The 23,089-nt window shown below is 41.3% G+C and overlaps 1 long non-coding RNA gene across 2 annotated transcripts in view; it reads right to left on the reverse strand.

Annotated features, from left to right (window-relative positions):
- Nucleotides 1-6,312, reverse strand: part of LOC100359711 (ubiquitin and ribosomal protein L40-like) — a 93,991-nt gene extending 87,679 nt beyond the window's left edge. Inside the window, exon 1 of one of the 2 annotated variants that reach the window (XR_015628183.1) lies at nucleotides 5,954-6,312. This is a non-coding gene — a long non-coding RNA (ubiquitin and ribosomal protein L40-like). The remainder of the gene's footprint in view (nucleotides 1-5,953) is intronic. The other variant, XR_015628184.1, reaches the window with a different exon arrangement.
- Nucleotides 6,313-23,089: the final 16,777 nt, after the last annotated feature.

Here is a 23,089-nt window from a genome sequence, read left to right on the forward strand (position 1 = left end):
AATTATTGATGACAATCAGAGTCAGTTTGACTTCATTATAGGCCAAGAAGAGGAAATCATTGAGGAGCTTGTTCTTAATGGACCTAAGTGTAATGAGGAAGCTGTGGGGGCGAGAGAGTCCAGCTCCCCATCTCCTGTCTTCAATCTCTTTGAGAGCGATGTGACCAGGATGGGATGGGGTGTCTAAATAATTTAGGCAAATATCAATTGGCGGGAGGTCATGAATTTCAAACATGTAATGTGTCTGCAGGGGTCATGGTTCACCAGATCACTGGACTACTATCTTTTATAAGAATGGTGACTGTTTAACTAAAATGTTGGTTTCTGCAAGGATCTTTATCCTTGGATTTCTTCTCTCTCTTTCAGGAACTGATGTATGACTTTGGATGTGGGGAAGGAGGGAGATGAAGAGAACTGTTGAAGTTCTATGTCCTTTCTTCAGCTCCCTGACCCTTTATCCAATTCTTAAACACAGTCTCTACTTGTCAGTGACCCACTCCTTACATGAAGCTTCTACTGGTCAGTGGACCATTGCTTATATGTAGCCTCGACTCCTCAGTGCAAAGACTTTAGGTAAGAAATTGAACTAAGTGTCCTATCTGATTGGAACGGCAGGGGGCTTTCCATAGACAGGATGCAATTATTCAACTTGGACTGCAGCCAAAGCCAGCACTCCTGTGATGCTCTGGTTCCTTTGTATTTCTCTAGTGCCTTCTCTAAGCCAGCACATTGCAGTCCCCTCCTCTGAGACTCTTTGAGGAAAGAGTACCCTCTTTCCTAGCAACCTTTCTTTTAAACAACTTACTTCAACTGAAGTGCACTGAGCCTAGGACAGCCCAAATGCCACACGATGCCTATGGCCCGTTGCAAGGAAAACAGAGCTCATAAGCTACATCATCAAAAAAAAAAAAAAATCCTGTTAATGTGAAAAAATACAGAGCAAGGACATAATTAATGGCAACGAGCAAAGCAAGTAAAAAAATCAGGGACTACAGCTACAGTGTCCATTTTTGAGGGGGATAAAAAGTATGCACTGTATTCCTGGATATAAAGGAAATAAAATGACTCTTTACTGTAGGACAGAGGTGGATATTGAGGAATGAACTGGAAGAGGGTCAGTATTGTTTGATCAGCTATACTCAGTGTAAGGGATGAGTCATTGAGTAGTAAGCCCGAGTCTTCAAAAACAAGCCACAAGGCTGCAAAGGTGGCTCAGTCAATAAAATACTTCTGAGTAAGTACAAGAGCCTGAGTGCAGTCCATCCCTTTGAAAAGCTGGGTGCAGATGCACACATCTGTAAACTCAGGGCTGAGAAGCAGAGACAAAAGGATGCTAAGGTCTTGCAGGTCAGTCATTCTAGCTGAAAAGGCCCACATGGGATCCAGTGAGGACCTTCTTTCAAAGAATAAGGTCGAGAATGACAGAGAAAGATACTATTGCTGTCAACCTCTAAGTGTTGTCCTTTGAGTCCTACATGCATGTACATGAATGCGTATGTACACCAGTGTGGTTCTGTGTTCTGCCCCTCTGCTGGCAGTGGCGGGATGCCACTGATACACTGGCTCGGAGGGTGCTGGGCGAAGTCCAGGATGGGAGTTCTCAGTCTGTATTTCTCTTCAGGCCATCAGTCATTGCTGTATGCCAGACCAACTTGGGTGAGGCAGAGCCAGGGGTGAAGAGATTCCACAGGGCTCCAGTTTGTCCAGGAATGCCTGGAGTGTGGGAGTGTTACAGCTCTTAAGAAAAGGAATAAAGAAGTTCAGGCAGCTGGTATGAGGCAGGTCATCTTGAGTTCTGTAGCTGCTACAGCAATGGTAGTATCATCAGCCAGTGCTCTGATGTGAGCCTCTGTGGGCAGCGGGAGCCTGGCCAGGCAAGCAGGTTTAAGATTCAACGATGAGTGCTTCAGGAGAAAGAGCCCTCCTCCAAGCATTACAGCTCAGTTAAGAAAGTCACTAAGACGATCCTCAGTGAAATAACTTTTGCACTTTATTTCTGTGGACAAGGATTACATGAACCTTGGGAAGTGGGATGGGATTTGGAAAGTAAAAGCTTTCTATTGGCTGAGGCTAAGGTTTTGGTGGTGCTCTATTTGCATGCAGAATGACTCCAGGTGCTGCAGTTCATGACTGACTATCCAAGGTTACCTGAGTTAGGAGCTGTGGTTACAGATTCTAGAGCAGGCATATTGGTAGGGAGGGAACAGCTCCACTCCTCTGGTCGCGAATCTCTGAGATTTCTGGGGTTTGAGTACATTCCACCTCACCAGTTCTTATGCCTGACTGGTGACATGTCCACATGCCCCACACATGTATGCATATATACACATACTGAACACACACACAAGAAAACGCCTCCTCTCTGATCCCTATTTAACATGGCTTGATCAATGCCATACCACACAACTTGAACTCAAATGTGGATGTTTTTGAGCTTCTGAGCACTATGCATCCCTTTGAGCTTAGTGACAGTTTCCTCTTACAGCCTGACATATTCTCATGATCTTTCCTCATTAGGAGATCCAAGCAATTAAATCACACACACACACACACACACACACACACACATCTCTCTTCAATTTTGAAGTATCTCATGCAATCCACTCATATTTGTTCTTTGAAATCATTATTTCAAATTTTAATGGACATAGAATTAATTGGACATTATTGTTAAATTTAATAAGAAGCAAAGCAAATGGCAATAATGAGAAATCCTCATTAGAGCCCTCTTTGCTGCCAGTGTGGCTCTCCAAATCTCACTAGAAAGAGCATACTGCCTTGCAGAGTGCTAAGAACATGGCTGTTTGCCTCTCTCATACACTGCTTTTATTCTCTTTATTCAAGGTATTTGCCCATGGATGACTATGTTTGATCCTTCCAGAGACAGCAACTCAGATAAGGCATGTGTTTTTATCTTGCTATTCATGATAAAAGCACAGAGTTTCACAAGCTTATTATGACTTCCCCAAGGTCACATTACCAGCTGCAGCCCATGATACTGACTACCAGGTCTCCCAACATTCCTCAATGCTAGGAACAAGAACCAAGAAATTACCAGGCATGGCAGTACACACGTGTAATCAGTACACAGAAGCTGAGACAGGAGGTATGTGAGTTTGAGGTCAGCCTAGGCTACATAGTAAGAATACATCTCAAAAAAAAAGAGGAGTAAATTGGACAGATTTATTTTACAGGTTAACTGCTGGTAGGAGATATGAAACTCCTTTGGTTCAATGACAAAGTGCTATGGACACTCACAGAAAATTCACAGCCAGAGAAACATTTCATCCTAACTCTCCTTAAGAGAGTTCTTGAATATGCAACAAGGTAAATCACAGGAAAAAATACTTGAATATAAAGAACTCAGGCCTTTTAGAATGGGCATTACACATGACTGACTGCCTTTGCCCTTTCTCCAAAGTGGAACATTGTCACTCTGATAGTGATGATAAGAAACATACATTTTTTTTCCCCCAGAAAGATGTGTCTCTGTCCAACATTCATTGACAGATATCAGGAAAGAGAAAAAATAATCCATATCTCTAAAATGCGTAGAGACCCAGAAGACTAGCAGAGAATTAGCTTTAGGCCCTAACTGACACTAGCAGTGGGGTCTGCTTGCGTTGGCATAAACAATGTGACAGAAATTAGGAAGTGGCTGAGTTAGGAATTGACCCAGTGTCTTTCTGTCAGCTCTGTACTGTGGAACTCCAAGACTGGGGCAGTATCTGGAGATACTACATGTTTCTGTGTCCAGTAAATTATATCTGTCCAGTTAGGACATATCTGAGCTCTGGTGTACATGAGTAGAAATAACAGACATAAAATTTCTACACAAATATGTTACACTCACAAGTGGCAGGAAAATATAATCTCAAGGGAGTAGATCTTGGCCACAGATGGACCTTGGATCTGCTGGTCTATTAATACTTGTGTTGCCAAGCTTGGAGCTAGAAGAAAATTGGGTTACAGGAAACAGAAGGAGCAGATGCTAAAGTAGTGAAGAAGGGGTACACACCATGGACAACTAACTTGGACTTTCTGACTGAGTAAAGTCAAGGCCGATATTTAGGAAACTAGACTTACCTAATAGAAGGCATTTTTTTATCTTGTACACTAGTGCTTTTTGCAAATAGATATTTTTTCAAGAACTGGCAAAAAACATTAATTTTCCTATCTGGGATATAGTGGTTTACAGACGATACAAAACAAAGATCTACAGAGAAGGAATCCAAGGATCCATCCTCTCCAGAAAGTCACCTGGGTCTCAGGAAGGCCCAAGTGCTGTCTGAGATACTGCTCTGTCAACAGTCACCCTGTCAGGCTTCTGTCAGTTGCCATCTTCATTAACAGCATCCAGTTGGTTCTCACCAGTGAGAGAAACTAGAGGACACAGAGCCAAAGAAGGCCTAGGTAAGGTATTTCTCCCCTAACAACTATGTTTCGTCTCCCTATATCCAGGGCTAGGATCACAGTTCTTGGCAACCAATTCCCACTTGTCATTACTAAGTCAAGCTCTGTGTCTTGACCTCAAGGGAACCCCCAAAGGTAGATAGCCACCAAAAGAGTTTAAAGTGAAGTGCCAGCACCAAGGTTCTTGAATGAGCATCACTAGATGCTATGCTTGCAGTCTTGATTAATTAATGACCTTGTATGTACCTCAACTTTGTGAGGTGTAAAATGGGATTAATGCTAGTGCCCCCATTAAGAAGGGTGTGTGAGGGTTAAGTGAGAAAGGACCTAACACAGTGGCCAGCACAGAAAGAGTCAACAAGCACTAATTGTCACTGGTACTGTTACTACGGTTATGTCTCAACATCAACAATGTAGAAAAAAGAAGGAAGGTTTGCTCTCAAAGGCCCATTAACTTTTAAAACTAAAAGACTTTGCCAGAAAGCTAGTAAATGTCAGTGAACATATGGCCTTCCTAAACTAGAAAAATGTCTAGGCCGTCTCATCTTCCTAGCATGGGCAGAGCATAGGCTGCGAGCCTTTGCATTTGGCATGTCAAATATTAATAGTCCATGTCTGAGTATGTGCACTCAGTTCTAGAAAAGATGTCATCTCCATATCAAGGGATTAATATCATTGCTTGAATGTTTCCTCTAAGCTGAGATTTCTTTCGTTTTACAGGATTGTCTATTATTAATCGTTTTCTTTAATATCTTAATAATGTGATAGGAAAATCAAATTAGCCTGGTAGGAATTTCCCATCAAACTATATTAACCTAGTCTAGCAAAGACTTCAGTTTTCTTCGTAATGAGAGTGCTAACAGCTATCTTAGTCTGCACAGTGCACAGGACATACAAGCTCCTACCCCACCCCCATTTTCTGGTGAATGTAGCAGAGCTGTCATGGACTTTCTCCCTTGCTCCTAGTTATAGCCAATCTATTTCCAATGCTGCTCAATTCTTCCTCTAAATCAGTTTCCTATGATCTCTAATCTGCCAATTACCCACCAACCTCTACAATCATGGATTCCAGCAATGGACTCTGCCAAGCCTATTGACACTGCATCTCACCCCACAGCCATATAGGTACCATACTGCTTGCTCAAAGATATGTGTCCAATAATGTCACTTCAAAAGCCGTCGCCATGCATGCAAGGAGTTGAATGTGTCCCCTAAAATTTCAATGTTGGAATCTTAATCCCCAAAGTCATAGTTAATGATGTTTGCGGAACAGGCCTTTGGTGAGTTATTAATCACATATAAGGTCATAGTAGGGAACCCAAGGGCATTACTTTTTTTACAAGGATAAGAAGAGTAACAAGACCTAGCACACTTCATCGGCCTCACCCTCGCACATTGGAGCACAACAATCACTAAGCTCTCTTACTTTGCAGCCTCCGAAATCTTGAGTCAAGTAGATTTCCATCAATTAAAACCTGTCCAGTATTCAATATTTTGGTATAGTAACAGGAAATGAACTATGAAAATCCGTATCTGTTACCTGAGGAAGCTGGGAGTAACGCCACAAGTTCTTGGCAATTTAAGGGTTTTCAGAGTTGGTCTCGAATCACATTTCCAAACTTAGCTTGCACTGTTCTGTTGTTTTTAACATTTAAACAAAATGCCAAAGCTTCGATTTACTAAGTGAAGACTCAGAAGCAGGACACTCTGGTGAAAGCCTGCTAGCTCAGAGAGGCAGAGAAAGCACCCAGCTGACCTTCCTACTCCACTGATGTCCCAGAAGGAAAAAGCTCCTTCCCTTCTCCATGCTATGTTAAATACCTTTCAACTCAAAGACTCTCCCTTCTCTTTCTTGGGTTTTCTTATGTTCACTCCCTGTCAATTGATGACTTGCTCTCCCTCTTGACTTATTGTTGACTTTATTTAACTCTTGTTTACACAAAACTCTTGAGTTAAAGGTGTGTGCTAGTGCTCGGCCACACCATAATAGGGAACAGGTTTTACCAGTTCACAGTCTCAGGGTTCATAATGTCTTCAAATACCCTGCAACATTGTACCCCTCCTGACTTTCTATGCTCTGGTGAATTTCTCAGTTGTGCTAAAAGTTTGGCTTGGCATATGTGCAAAGTATTTCCAAATTTCCCCCATCTTCTCCACTGGGTTGTGAACAACAGGAACCTAAACTGTGGGTAGGGGCCCTAGGGATACTTTGATAGATAAATATTAAATTATATGCATATACACAGAGTGAACAATTTGCACCATCCGACTCCTGCATGGTCCCATGACTGGTAGATTAACATGTTCTAGAAGTCCCTTTAAGAAACTGATTCTTGGTGGAGCTTCACAGTATGGATTGGAAGAGCCCTAGTTAACTTTAAAAGAGAGAAATGAGCTGACAGGTACCTGAGTTGGAATAGCATGAAGATTACTTGAATTAGCAATGGCGGTGGCACGATGCAGTGGAGATCAAGCTCCACTGGGACTGGGCTGTCAACAGTGATTCTGGAACTGGGAGATCAGACTTTGCTGCTCTTGAATGCTAGGGACTGCACAGGGAAGAAGATGCAGTGAACTTCAACTTCATGCTCAATCTATGGCTAGAAAATCTAAAGGCTCCATGACATCTTTGAAGGAGCCCCCTCAACCTTACAGCTCTGGGAAGAAATGACTGAGCAAAGTCACACAGATAATCCAATAGCAAAAACACTCACCAGATGTCTTCATAAAGGTAGGGAGGGCACAGGTAGGCATGAAGTGGGACCCTATGAGGTGAGATAGGAATGTTAGAAAGATGGATCCAGATTTGATTTTCAGTGAAAACTGCTGTCCGCCATCCCATCCTCCTCAGAGGGTCAGATATTCCCCAGTCAAGTACTCCAGACCTTATTATACAAGAGAATATTGTATAATCCAACAGAGAACCACTCCCTCCCACCAACACTACCTCAACTGCCTCTAGCACCCCAGGGAAGACTTAGATTCTAGACAGAAAGGCACAAGACCTGATTCAAGAGTCCTCACTTACTCCTAGAGAGAGCTGATGGTGTCAACTGCTTGTAGTGTACACTGAAGGAATAGTATGGAACTATGGATTCTAGTCAACATTATGATCACTGGCACCTCCATGGAAACTTCCAACCTTCTAAGGGAGTACTCACTTGAAAGCACAGCCCTTAACAGCTAATGTCCACTACTTGCTCACTTCTCCTAGCCCACTTAGCTGAGAGTTGATTCTGACTCTTCATTGTCATTTGCTCTAGCTTATTACATCATCACTTGATGGCTTCCCTCAGGCCTGCTCACTATGCTATCACATTGAACTTTCCCTAATTGTTCTGTCTAAATGCCTTAGGCCCTATTGGGTACTTCTTTTCCTACCTTTTTCCCTAACTATTCTATCTATATAAGAGGAAAGCCCAGCTGCTTTCCTTCTCCATTCACACCCAATTCTGAGTACTTCACCTCGGGTCATCAAAACATGTCTGGAGCTTTTCTCACACTGACCAGTTCTCTGGTCTTGTAATTCAATTCCATATTCACACCAGCAACCTGCAAATAGTGTGAGACCCCCACAGGCAGAGGGTTTAACTCCATGGGTCATGTACATGCTAGATGTCAATCAAAAAGCAGTAAATTTCATCTATACTTTTGAACAGCTAGCTGTAAATGAGGCATTCCACAGTTTTCTTGCGTTTGATGAGGACAGCTCACAGAACTCGGGAAAACACTTAGGCTTGTTGGCTTACTATAAAACAAAGATAGGGGATAGTATGGAGGAAGGTGTGTAGGGTTCTCAGGCCTTCTCCATGTGCACCACCTCCAAGAACCCCAACTTTCCTCCTATCCACTGCATTTTCAAATTGGGTTCATTTGGATGTTTGTGACAGCTCACCACCTTGGGCATGCTTAGTTGCCCCACTGCTCTCTGGTTATGAAGTTTTCTCTGGTTCCTCTCTCCTCCCTGAAGCTGAGGGTAAGAGTGACATTTCTAGATGGTTACTAGTTGGTTTCTCTGGAAGCCAGGAAGCCAATTACCCACCTAAATCCATTCAGGAGCCACCAAGAACCAACAGCAAGAATAAGATGCCTCAGAGTCTACAATATGCCAGAGAGAGTTCTATGTCAGATAATATTATCAGACATCAAATATAAAGAGGGAAAAAAGTCCCTTTGTGCTTCCTCTACAAGAGTGTGAGGACTATCTAGCCTAGGTGTGTGTCTTTGTATGTGTGTGTGTGTGTGTGTGTGTGAGAGAGAGAGAGAGAGGGAGAGAGAGAGAGAGAAAGGGAGAGAGAGGTTTTTTTCTGGGAATCTGGCAAATACTATACCACTATATTTAGTCAAATATAATTTTCTATAACAAATATATAAATATGCTATACAGCTATTCTTGTTCTTCAACACTCTTTGCTTAGATTTTATTCCATACTGCCTTACTTTAAAGCTACAAAGTCAGACTTTAAAAATAAAAATCTCTGTGCTCAGAACTAAATTGTACATTCATATCATACCCCTTCTCCAAATACTTAGGAAATCTTCTCAGAAGGAGGGGCAGAAAGGTTTTAAGAGCCAGAGGTGGTTGCCAATATCAAGAAAGTTGTGTTTCCAGACACAGCGAGGCAGATTCACATATTATTTTCATAGCAGCTGTGACAGCACATACAAAACCTGTACAAGATTTAGCCATACAAAATCCTAGCATCGAAGGTAGACGGTAGACGTGTCATCCCACCGGGAGCTGAGGGGCTACTGCCATTTGATAACTAGGGCGTCAAGGAGAAACAGTTTCCATTACTGATGGGACACCTGACAGGCTGGCCCGGTGGGTGGAGGGTGGGGCAAGCTTCATCCCAAGGACCAACTGAGCAACAGAAACTGGACTTGATGGGAGAAAATAAAAGGAAGTGATCATCTCCAAATTAGCTAAAATGGGATGGGAAGGCAGAGAAGGTCATAAGGGGAGGGGGCACTACGGGGTGATGAAAATGTTCAAAGTATATTGTATACAATTCTAAAAATAGTAAACTCCCTATTTTAGAAGGTGATGTTGACCTCCTACATACATCTCTTATCTCTTTATATTATTTTCTTATGTATATTATTGCTATTTTAAAGTACAATGTGTTTTCTTTCTCAAGCTAAAATTGTTATCAGGGAAATATTCATGTTTGTTATTTTAATCTTTGATGGACCTTATTAAACAAGACAAATAAGAACAACAACTGTGTTTTTCTCTATTTCAGGTATTATTCTTTGATCTTTGCATAAACTACATTATTCTATCTGATGATAAAAATCTAGAAATGATCATTATTGTAATAGCTAGTTTCAGAGAAAGAACTGGACCCAAACTACTTGTTCAAGGTCACACAGCTAGTAAATGAAAGGACATGATTAGAGCTCAGCGCTCTGGCCCCAGAGTATAAACTCTCAATGAGAGTCGTAAGCAGACCTTGTTAAATGAGCAGAAACAAAGGGAAAAGAAATTGTGACACTCATGCCATGGTGTGGACAAACATTGCTCACAGAATGCTCGTGAAACAGGGAAGTCACAAAAGGACAAGCTCTGTGTGATTCGATTTATGCGAGGTTCAATGCAGACAATGATAGGAGAATGGTTATATCCAGAGGCTAATATGAGAGAAGACACTGAAGTCAGTGTTTATTGGTTCATTGTTCCAGTTCATGAAGATAACATTCTGGACTGACATCTGTCCTAATGTGTGAATATAGAGATACATATTTTGAAGGCAGTTTGATGCTATGTTTATTAAATAGCAAAGTAATAGGAGTTTCATTCCTAGGATTTATGATCTCCCTAGCTTTGGTCAGAGAAATTTTTTCATGTATCAGGTGGTGATTAATACAAAGACTCTTAATTAGCCAAACTATGATTTGTGGTCAGGGAGGACTAGGGTAAAACACATCTTCTAGACATGCAGGACCATTTTACTCATGGACTACTAGCAGCAGGGGTTGCCTGGGAAGATTTCTACAATATCAAGCAATCAACATCGTTGAAGGGAGAAGACAGGGATACACAAGCTGTCACCCCCAAGTTGAGGAGCTACTGACAGTAGATGGCTTTAGAGGAGAGAAAGATAGTTTTCCTTAGATGTGGCCCCTGGTAGGTTGACTGTTCTCCCAGCAGATGAACACACTCCCATATGCATATGAGCAATATTAATTAGACTTAGTGTATTAATGGGAGAAAAGGAAAGAGATATTAAGTTGGGAGGGGACTTGGGGATCCTAAGAAATATTAAATGAGGGATTTTTAAAATTAAATAAAAAACTTGTGTTTAAGACCAGAAATTTAAATCTTTTTATCTCCCTCACCTTGAAAGACTTTTGTGTACATGTTTTGATCCCCCCCATATACAGGCCTGATAAAAACCTTTGTTTACATTATGAAGGTGTATGGTGGTGGTGGCTAAACAGCAGTGTCTGTAAAATTCAAGCTACACACTTAAAAATGACTGTGAATCCTGCGTAGTACATTGGATCAGCCTCCAGCAATATAAAACACCGAATAAAAAGAAGTTCAATGTTAAGTTTTGAGTCATCTTTAGATTCTTCTGGCAGACATGTTAGTAAGAGAAGTAGATTTTCAAGTCAGTAACAGCACAGAGACTGGCCAGGTGAGGCAAGAGCATCTGCATTAATTTTTTCAACAGATCAGTGGCACTGCTGTGACCATGGCATGTGTTGCAAAGTGGAGGTACTTATCATTCTTACTTGAGGGAATGGGATCTTAGGACGCACCTGTGAGTGATACAACAGAACTTGAGGAGAATTTAAATAGCCTTCAATAGAGGATGAAGCAAGTGGCTAACTTCTTCAAGGAGTAAAAGAATCAATCCAATTATACTGGATTTTTCTGAGAGGAGTGCTATGCCCAGGACCATGTTGACTGAGAGAGGTCTCTATGACATTCTATAGATAAATCCTCTTGAGGAAAGATAGCTTTTCTCAGCTCCCTGGATTTGCTCCCCACATGTGCCTGCTCTACCAGAGCTGTCTAGCCATAGCTGTATAACCTTGAGCTCTTCCCAGAAGTTCAGACTCCGAGTTCCCACTGCCTGCCAGATGTCTTCTCACTCATGCCGAGCAGCCATCTTAAACACAAAAGTCTGCCCTGTATTTTCCCTTGTGGAAATCTCCTGTTCGCTGTGGTCCTTTCCATCAAATCAAAACACATGAAACCCATCTCTATTCTACTGCCTAATCCTTAAAACAAGTCTTAGTTATTGCACCCAGGAAATCCTGACACACATGCATTCTCCTGTTTTTCTATAAGATTATATGAAACTTTATTTTGTTAATGAGGGGCTCCTCACCAGGCCCCCTGTGTCACTCCTGCCTCCCACAGTCCATTCCTATTGTAGAAGCCCAAGATGGAATATTTGTATTTCTGTTATTTTTTATTATACTTGTTCTTTACTCTTGAGAATTTTATAAATAAATTCAATGAACTATGACCATATTCAGTCTCCCTTATCCTTGTCTTCCTCTTTCATTTTCCCCTGCACTCTCCCTGCCAAATTTCATGTCTTCTTTCTTTATAGCCATTAAGTCCAACCTATATAACCTATTTGAATATGGATACAGAGTTCTGCACTGGGGCATGGGAATCCTACTCGCAAGAACATCTCTCCCTCAGTAGCTATCAACTGCCAATAGCTCCTTAGTAAAGGGTGGGGTCTAAAGAGCACCTTCCCCATCGATGCAGAACTCAAGCTGCTTACTCTTGTGCAGTTGTGATGGTAACTAAAACTGCCATGAGTTCATGAATATGGTAGCCAGCCCATGTCCTGAAAATAGCATTTCTCAGTATTTCTCCTCATCATCCATTTATTCCATTCTTTCTACCTCCTCTTCTTAGATGTTCACTAAGCACTGGAAAAAGAGCTAATAAAGATGTTCTATTTTGGGATGAGAACTAAGTACTATTCTCAGCACTTACGCAAGTCATCACGACTGCTGCCCACTCTGGCCTGAGACAAGAGCAGCCCCAGTCTATGAGGGTAAAGGAAAATGCTTAGAAGCAATTTGATGACATGATTGTTGGGTAAAGTAAGAGTATCAGGTCTATTAAATCCCCATCCCTGGGCTTTTGTCCAAGATTACTGTACCATGCATAAAATTGTCTCCTGGGCATCAATTTCAAATCCAATGAGAAAGTGGTCATCATCCTTAACAGTGTCAGCACCACTGTACCAGTAGGAACACCGTTGTAGGAGACAGGTTCTAGCACTAGGTGAGAATAAGTCTTTTCTCCCAAAGCAGCCCACATAGCACCAGAAAGGTGAGTTTCCTTGTTGGTTTGAAATTGGTGTTTCTCTGCCCTACTGCCAAAGTATATGATATACTCAACCATAGATTCTTACTGTCATTGTGGTGGGGAAGCCGGAAAATGACAATACACTGTTTCTTTACAGACATTTAGGATCTTCCTTGCACTGTTAGTTTTATTTAATCACTCCTGTCTTCTGGGAGTAGCATTGTCCACACATGTAGGGTAATTATGATCGAGGAAATAATAGATTTTAGACAAGTTGAGAGGTAGAATAGTGAAAGTACAGAGGCTTAAGGAGGGTAGAGCTCACAAATATAAGGAAGAAACAGAAGGTAGGGAGAATAACAGAGAGGAAGGAGGTATGAACAACCTTAAGAAGCCTATTGTCCTGGAATTTAATTAAAACATAATTGGAGAGTCAGTAAAATGCAAGTGAGATATGGAGTATATTGTGGGTGAAAGAATTAAGTGGGGATGGGGTGGGGGTTGGTAGTGAGGCGGTTAACCAAAATTAATGATTTATGAAAAAGCTTTACGGGCACTCACTAGTTTGAAAGGAAATGGAATAGTAAACTAAAGAAAGTAGGCTGCTTTCCAGTACGAGAGAGAGAGAGAGAGAGAGAGAGAGAGAGAGAGAGAGAGAGAGAGAGAGAGAGAATGTTCCTGATGCTGCTTACAGCAAAGCTTGCTCTACATCTGCCGCCTTACTGCTGGGCATTTTCATCTGTCATTTATGCTTCAGACCTTGGTTGTAGGTGGGCACTTTCTAGTTTACCAAGGAGATGCCACCATTCTAGCTGAAGGTCCTTTGCACTAACTGCCCCATGTGCAGTGTACACAGTATGACAGGCTACAACTGCTACAATATGGGACCTTCAATTATAACATTATGCCTCCAAAGAGATTCTCTGGATCATCAATCTGAAATAATCGTCTACTTTAAACCCATCTAAAATAGCCCATTACTTCATTGCCTCCAGGGTACTTGTCCTTCCCTCCTTCCCTTCTTCCCTCCCTTCTCTTTCCTTTCCCTTCTCTTTTTGCTTATTGTGCATATCCCCCCAAATAGAGCAAAAGCCCTGTAAGAATAGGGATCTCTGTGTGATGATTTGAATGAAAATGGCTTCCATAGGAAGTGGCACTATTATGCGGTATGGCTGCATTGAGGTAGGTATGGGCTGAACTGGAGGAATTATGGGGCATTGAAATTTCAGATGCTCAAGCCAAGCCCAGTGTCTCTATCTCTCTTCCTGAGGCCACATCCAGATTTAGAGCTCTTGGTTACCTCTCCAGCACTATGTCTGCATGTGTGCCACCATGTTCCCCACCATGACGATAATGGACTAAACCTCTAAACAGTAAGCCAGCCCCAGTTAAATGTTTTCCTTTATAAAAGTTACTGTGGTTCTGGTGTCTCTTCACAGCAATGAAACCCTAAGACACTGTGCTAAGTGTATTGACCAATCAAACAAAATTTATTATACAGTGAATACTAATATGTACATGCTGTACTCCATATATGTTTGAATAGGTACTTTTATTTCTGAAAGATGACTCTAATCAATAACATAGCCACTAACTTATAAATTAACATTTCTCTTGGCACCTGGGAGGTGGGCAGTTAGGAGAATCCTAAGTTCCAGGCCATCTTCAACCACATAATGAGTTCAAAGCTAGCCTGGTATAATGAGACTCCTATCTTTAAAATATAGTGTTTAAATACAAGTATCTATGAAGCCTGGGAACTAAACAAGAAGCTAAATTACAGTGTAAAAAATGATTCAAAATTACTTAACCAAATGTGAAAGTATATGCCCCAAATTTTAAGAAGCACTGAATGGACGAGTAAAATGAAACATTTTCATAATGTGGAATAACATGCAGTAACCAAGAGGGACTGAATGTTGATGCATGCTATGACATAAACGAATCTTTGAACGCTGTTCCAAAGTAAGACAAACGCATAAGTGCTCCATAGTTCCATTTGTATTAAATGTTTCAGATAGATGGATAAATCTTTAGAGGCCAAAAGAGGATCAGCAGTTCCCGGGGGCAGAGGTAAGCAAGGGGATTGACCATAAATGGGCAGGAGAGACCTTATCAAACGAGGCTGCTCTGAAAGTGGATGGTGCTGATGGGCACCAAGCAGATAATTGTATTTTTAAAAAATTGAATTGTAAAGGTAAGTGAATTTCACGATATATAAAATTTTCCTCAATAAAATAACAAAGCAAAGTATTACTCTTTCCCCTTACTTCATCTCCCTACCCCACCCCCGCTAGGCATTTTAGACACTAAAAGCACTTGAAGGCTGCAAGTCTAACCTGTTCATGGATACTGACCTCCTCTCACTTTAAATAAAGTTTCATACCAGCCAAGGACCCACAGTCTCTCTCCTTCCAATAATGGCTTGCTTAGCTCATCAACTTTCCAGAATTTTTCCCCCTCTCTGACACTTGGCACCTCTGTGGCTGTCATGTAAACACAGAGTAAATAAGTTGTACTTGCAAATCCTCAGGCCCCAGGAGAAGCAAGGGCCTCAAAGTAGCAGTTAGAAGCCATCACACAGAGACCTATTTCTTACTCTAACGAACGGCAGCCTTCTAATCTTATGTGACATTATACGGTTTCAACAAGCTTAACAAGAGCTGTGCTTGGTCACCTTTGTACCCTAAATGACACAGTTTTGAATAGATCCACTCACTGTTGCCATGCCACAAACACCCTGTCCAAGATTGATGTCGGGAACTATGTAAGGTTCGTGTTCGCTTGTTATTGTGACAGTGTCAGTGCCATGTAGGCAAAGTTGACCTCTAAACTCAATATGTAGTTCAAGAGAACCTCATCCTCTGGGACTGCAGGTGTGTGTCACCACACCCAGTCTTAGACAGCTCCTTAATTATGGCTTCCTCCATGAAAGAGATGAAGTGAGGCTATAGAAGCAGAAAGATTCAGGCAACCCTGCACTCGAAGGGGGGTGGGGGCATCCTCAAGTCTCGGTATCACTAGATACAAGGATAAAGACAATCAGCATTTTCAGTACAGGAAACAACACAGCAAGACAAGTAAAGGACTTCAGACTTCCAAGGAGGAGGAGGTAGGCACACAAGGCAACCCAGACCAAAGTTATCTCTGGATGTTAATGATCCTGGGACCACCTCATTTTAGCTTAGGAGAAGAAGTATTTATTTACCAATGTTAGTGATTCATGTATCTTATTCAATCTCAAAAGCTGTACACTGAAGATTGTGTATCAGATATTATATTATGCTTAACAACTATCGCATCATACATAATTAAGCATCATGGGAAGACAATTGCAGGCTGTGAATCCGGAAGTAGAATCTTCTCTATGGCTCTTTGCACACCTATAACATGGAAAGGAAATATGATCTTCCTTACCAGTGTTTTTGATGCATAGGATAATAAATGTGAAATTCTTAGCCTGGTGCTCGGTTAATTTGCACACAATCAAACTTATCTTTTATCAATGAACATTATAGGTTATTTCCTATAAGAGTTTGCAAAGATTTATATTATCATCTTCTTAAATGCTAAGAAAAATTATCAGTGAAGCAATTTGGACGTGAAGTTTTCTCCAGGAGGGTAATGAACTTAACTTCTGTAGTCGTCAATAGATACACAGGGCAGGTATGATTTCATATCCCTGTCTTATACCAGGATAGGTAATTGCATCTTCCAAAACATTTATGTCAAGTAGTTTGTTGAATATACCAATCTTGAGTTGTTCATAATACAGCACAATATGTTATGTATGAATATAACATGACTATAGTGGTTCCATTATCATTCCTGGTGTTGGAAACATCTCCCAGAAGTCTCAATTTTGTTGATTTCCTTCATAAAACCAGTATCCAGTTTTGTTCATTTTGTATTGTTCAGTTTTCGTCTTTGGAATTGTCTGCTCCCTTTTATTACTTCTGTCTGCTTATTTTGGGTTCTCTTGCTTTCATCTAGCTTCTTAAGGTGACCATGGGCTATTAATGTTATGCTTCCCTTCTTTGCCGTTGAATGCATTTCCATGCTATAATTTTTTTTCTGATCACGGCTTTAACAGAAAACAAGCTTAACATATTGTATTTTCATTACACTGAGTTATGTTTTTTAACAGTTTTCAGTGATTTCATCTTTGGCCATGGATTATTTAGAAATACATTGCTTAATTTTCCAATCGTCAAGTTTTCCAGACAGCTTATTACTTATTTATAATTTAATTCCACTGTAATCAAAGAACATGATCTGTATAATTTCAATCCTTTTAAATTACCAAGGCTTGATTTATAGCCCAACATATGGTCCGTCTTGAGGAACACATCATCTGTGCTTGGAGAGAATGTTCTCCACAGTTATTGGGTGTAAAGTCTGTGAATATTAATTACAACAAGGTGGATGATTCTATTGTTCGGATAATCTGTGTTTTTAGCCAATTTATTTTTGTAAGTAATTCTATAGTAACTGAGTGAAAATTACTCAGTTTTCTTTCTTCTCTTAATTTTGCTAACCCTGTATTCATCTTTTAAAGGTCCAGTATCCATTGATGGCTTTTAAACTTGTGAATGAAGTTGTGTGTGAATTGGCCCTTTTATTATTGTAGAACGTGTTGATTTATCTCTAGGAACACATTTATAACTAAAACTCTGTCTGGTATTGGTGGAGCCAGGACACCTTCCTGTGCCTGCCCTTCTTGTTGTATATCTCTAACATCTACTTCCTTTCCTGTCATCCCCATATCTGTACCAGAATCTCTGACAATGAGACTAAAAATGTGCTTATTATCATCACCCTGCCTTTAGATTGGAGTGTTTATAGTCTGTTTGTGTTTAATACAGTGCAGTTAGCGGGACTTAAGCCAATTATTTTATCATTATTCTCCAAGTTCATACTTCTGTCTCTTCTTTCCTTTTCCTTCTCAAACCTTTTCCTTAAAGGAAGTACACCCAGGACTAGCCATGCACTCTCACAGTAAGCTCCACCCTCAGCTCCTGGTCTACCTATTCTGAGAGCATCACTTCTTACTTTTGGTCATTTAGAAATTATACTTTATGTTTCTGTTTTTTAGTATACTTAGAGTTAGTACCAGACCACATACAATAAAATGTAAGAATTGATCAATTCTATTAATCTATCCACAAACCTTGGTTTGACTGCCACATTCGTGGGATGGGTATCTATTATACACTCCAATACAACATTAATTTTGGCTTAGACATTAAATGTAATATTTTAAACAAATTTCAAACATTGTTTTTTACTATTTATGTGTGCATGCTATAAGTACATTTTTGCATGGGTATATGTGTGGATGTGTGTGTGTGTGTGTGTGTGTGTGTGTGTGTGTGTGTGTGTACTTGTGTGGACATAGGTATGTGTAAAGCCTAGAAGTCAATATTGAGTATTTTCTTTTACTCTTTGCCTTATTTTTTGAGACAAAGTTTCTTGCTTAAATCCAAAGTTCACCACTAGGCTAGACTGGATCTCCAAGAATTTCCCTGGTCAGCCTACCTCCATGGCCCAGTTCTGCAGATCCAAAGTCAGGCACCCATGCTTGAACAGAAACACCTTCCCCACTGAGCCTCTTCCCCAGCTCCTAACATCAAACTTTTCTACTTGTTCATATATTTTCTATGTCTCTTGTTTCTTCTTAAGAACCCAAATTTCCCTGATCCTCTTACAGCTTAAAAGAATATCTTGTCATCGAATCAGTCGGACACTTGTCTCCTCCTTCTATCTTTATTTTAGAAGCTGCTTTGAGCAGACTTTCAGGTGGTGGGCTTTGCCTCATCGCTTCAAGATACCAGTCCTCAGCCTTCTGGTACCCACTGTTCCCAAAGACAACTTTGCTAATTCTGCTGACATTTTCCTCTGGTTGCTTTCACAACTCAACCTGTGGTTTTCAACACTTGGACTTGCCAGATGTAAGTTTCTTGGTCTTTGTTCTAGATGGGGTTTTCAGAGGTTTTGGAAAATCTACAAATTTGTGCTTTATCAAATGTAAAAATTATTTTTGTTCTGTGTTTATTTAAATAACTTTCCAAGTCCTCCAAACCTGACTGGGGCAATGAGGGAGTGAAGAAAAGACAGACATCCAGAGATCTTGTGGGCTGCATACTCTGACGGAGATGCACCACCACCAACAGCAACCCACAGCCTCAGCAAGTTGACTTTATCCATGTGGACTGAGGAAGCCGGCTTATTTTATACACCTGAATAAGAAGGCAGATTCATGGTCTACAGCTGGACCTGGAGCCTAGTTTAACCAGGGGGAGGTCTCCATAAGGAAGCTGTCTCAGGCTACAGTCTTCCTGGAAAAAGAATGTGTGGCTGATAGTTTGTGTGAACACTTTCAACTTTTCTATTCAGTCAAGAGGAAGGCTTTGCCAGTCCCCATGTGTCCGAGGTTAGGATCTTTGTCATGGCTTCGCTCATGCCAGTAACACACACACACCCTCAGGACCCCATAATTCCCCACAACTGTCCTTCCATACTCTCTCCTTCTGAGTCTCTCCTTAAATGTATGTTAGAGCTTTGCTGTTGGCTCACATGTGTCTGAACCCTTTTTCTTTTGAAACAAAATTTTCTCTGGTACTAAACATGGATAATTTCTCTCATTGTGTTTTTAAATAGACTCTGTCATCTTTCACTTATCATCACCGATATGCTCTTAAGCTAACGAGAAATATTGTTTATTCTAAAATTTGGGGAATTAATTCTAGAAATTCCATCTGATTCTTTCTTCATTTCCATTTATCTGCTGAAATGTCTTGCTTGTCCATTGCCCCGAGCTCATTTTATGATTTTTTTTTGAGAAACCACAATAGCGGCTTTCAAATCCTTGCCTGCTCAACCCAGCCTCTGTCTCTGGTTCCACTTATTCTATCCTGTCATAAACACAGTTACCACATGTTTTCTAGTTGGTTTTGGTTGGTTTTTTTTTTCTACTAAGTTTACACTGTCTTTTAAATACTACACAGGAGACTAGAACCTCCAGACATATTGCTCCAATGAACTTAACTTTATTTTAGTAATCATTATATTTTAGTAATCATTATCTTAACTGGGTACATACTGCAAACTCAATGTACTTTTTAGTAGGGAACATCTGGAATCTGTAAGCGCACTGGGTTGCAAACCCAGGGTGTTGTGTGTGCCAGGCAAGGACTCCGCTACTATGCAATACACACATTTGTTTGGCTTACATTTCCTTGTATTTGCTGTTCATCACCAAAGGAAGTCAGAGCAGGAATCTGGAGGCTGGAACTGATGGAGATGCCATAGAGAGATGTTGCTTATGGGCCCTCCTCCATCAACTAACAATCAAGAAAATCTCTACAGACGTTCCCACAGCCCAATTTGATGAAAGCGATCCCCCAAGGGAGAGTCCTTCAGATAACCCTGGCCTGCATCGAGTCCAGAGCTAAAGCTAAGGAGCAGCGTCTGCGCTCATGCTTCTTCCTATATTCCAGTGAGCACCACCATGCCCACTGAGCATCAAACAGCACTGCTTTCTCTTGTGTATTTGCAGACTATACACCCTGTACTATACAATTTGATTTCAAGCTCTCTGAAGTGAAGAAGCAGACCAGACGGCGCATCATTGTGTAGTCACAGAACGCGGGACTAAGCAGGCGCCTTGTGGTGACGTCACTGGTTCTTCCCCCACAATGTCTCTATTAAGTGAGCCACGGTCAGTACTCTAGTGCCTCAGCTTCTCCAGGATTTTGCAAGGTTTGCAGAACATTCTTTTAGGGTGTATTCTAGTTTGCTTTCTAAACCTGTGATAAACGCCACGACCAAACGTAATTTGGGGAGTGAAGGGCATAATTGGCTTATACCTATCAGTCACATCCATCATCTGAGGAAGTCAGAGCAGGAACTCAGGCAATCATAGAGGCATGAAACCACACACAGGAATGTGTACTGCCTGGACTTCATGCCTCAGTCTGATTGCCTTTCTATACAACCAGGCCCACCTGCCTAGAGGTGGTACTGCCCATAGCAGACTGGGATCTCCATGTCATTTATTAATGAAGAAAGCGTTCCACAAATTTGCATACAACCCAACCAGATAGTCGCACCACTTCAATTGGGTTTCCCCCTTCCCGACTCTACCTTATGTCAAGTTGACAAAAACTAACCAGAGCAGGAGGCATTCCTACTCTTGCTACCAAGTTTGTGGATTAAAGTACCAGGTTTGGTCGAACCTGCCCATTTGAAGGGCAGGAAGACAGCACTCAGAAGAGGAAACAACTATTCTTTCAGAGGAGCTAAACACAAGAAGGAATACACTGTGCCAGAGAATGCATCCCTGTAGGTGACTCTGGCAACCCTTTACCTGCTTCCAATCGGGAAATGGTAAAATCAAGAAAATATATTTTCTGTGACCACAGGACACCCCTATTTCCTCCTTACTGGTTGATACCAGAGCACAGCAAGTCCTGTGCACAGCAAGTCCAGTGCAGGTCTTAGAAATGTTGATGCACGACATTGCAGGCTTAATGAATGTTAATCTACAGCTGCTCACACCCAAAGGCTTCTTAGGATAAATAACAAAATGCAGAATTATAATAAATGGAGTCTCTGGGCCCCTGTAAAGTTCCCAGAAGGAAGCAAATTGAATCAGCACAAAATCCCAAAGCAACCGTAATAGAAAGAGAAGTCAAGGTGCCTTGGATCACAGAGCCCTGCAGAGCTCCAGCGAAGCCAGTGAGAGGCTGGCCAGGGTCTCCTCTGGGGTAAGCTGTGAGGAACTGACAGTGTGATGGAGCCTGTCTTAAAGCTATACACATTCCCCACGTACCATAGCAAGGACTAGAGAGAAGCAAACTTTAAAACCTAGAGGGTGTCAATGCTCACTGACTTCTCCTTGCAACACTGGGGGCTGGGCATACGAAAATAAAGGCAAACTTACAGAGAATGTCTTGTAAACTCTGCATGGACTAGGATTCAGAACAGGCCGTGCTGGAGCAGGGGCAGGGACAGAATATAAACAAAATGCTTGCCAGACTCCATGTCCACAGCTCTGCCCTATTCACCCTTCCCAACAATGTAGTTGAATGTCCTTGCTAGCCTGGCCTGGAATGCCATGAGTGATAGTGTGTTCAATCTGTGTTGAATGCTGCTTGAAAGAAGAATGGGCACACTTGTGACCTCTCTTTCTCAATTAGCAACACGCCTCAAATCTTCCTTGACCCCTAAGATGGGATCAGTTCCATGCTGGGGTAATGACTGTTTCCTGGTCCCCTGTTCCCTTGCTGAATGGTATGTTTTGTAAAGACAGGGGCTGCACCTGAGCCCTCCCGGCAGCCATTATGACTCTCAGTACAAAGCTTGACAAAGCCTGTACATGAGACTAGTGTTACGTCTTGAGCCCTTCATCTTGAAATAAGGACAATCAAAGCATTTGCTTCACACCACTTCACTGCTGTGATTTACCAAATAAGTTAAACATTTAAAGCATCGAATCAATGCTAGGGCATAGTCAATGTCACGCAAGTTTATATTCATACTATTAAATTAGACTACCCTATCTGATCTTTCCATTTTAAAAATTGAAACATTTCGCCATACTGGGAAAGAACCCCTGTTTAAATATCTCTATCACTGAAACCAAAAGTCCACATAAAAGACTAAAGATATTTTGTTAAGAAGTTTTTTTTTCCTTTCACTTACTGCTTCTTTCGAGTACAAAACTTCTTGAATACATGACTTTTGCCTGGATAAAATGGAAAAAAAGAGAAAGACTTGCAGGAGTGAGATACAGGGGACTCAAAGCCTTAAATGTTAAGGAAAAGAAGTGACAAAAGGCATAGAGACAAACTACTCCGAGGCCATTTTTTTTATACACATACATGAGCATCTGTATTATTTGTGTGTGAGGGAAACACAGTCTCCCTGTGTAGTCCAGGTACCCTCAGCCTTCCTAGTTGTTGGGCTACAATGCAGAGAACTGTCGTGGTGGTTTTCTTTGATCCTAGCATTCTGATTAGCCAGTGTTGTATTCTTTTATGTGCCCCGTAGGTTGAACAGACAGTTGTTAAGGTACTCTCAAGCAACATGGGTGTAAGAAATCCTAACAGTGGAGAAAGGGAGAACTCCCTCAGCTTCTAAGTAGGTGACAAAAGTGAGTCCCAGGCCAGGAAGTTGAGATATAACTGTTGGGGTCAACAGTTCTACAGCTGTCTGCATACTCTCAACTGCTTTACTATTCCCAAGTGTGCATATTCAGGCAAGCTCTTCATCAAGTAGTTATTTTATCTCTGCCCTGCTTTGGGGTACAAATGGTTCAAGCATATGGGAAATATGCAAAATAATATTCCATCCACAGGCTTTCACTTGGGACTGTCCTGAGCACCT

The sequence above is a fragment of the Rattus norvegicus genome, chromosome 8 (assembly GCF_021556685.1).
Source record: "Rattus norvegicus strain SHRSP/BbbUtx chromosome 8, alternate assembly SHRSP_T2T, whole genome shotgun sequence".
NCBI lineage: Eukaryota > Metazoa > Chordata > Mammalia > Rodentia > Muridae > Rattus > Rattus norvegicus.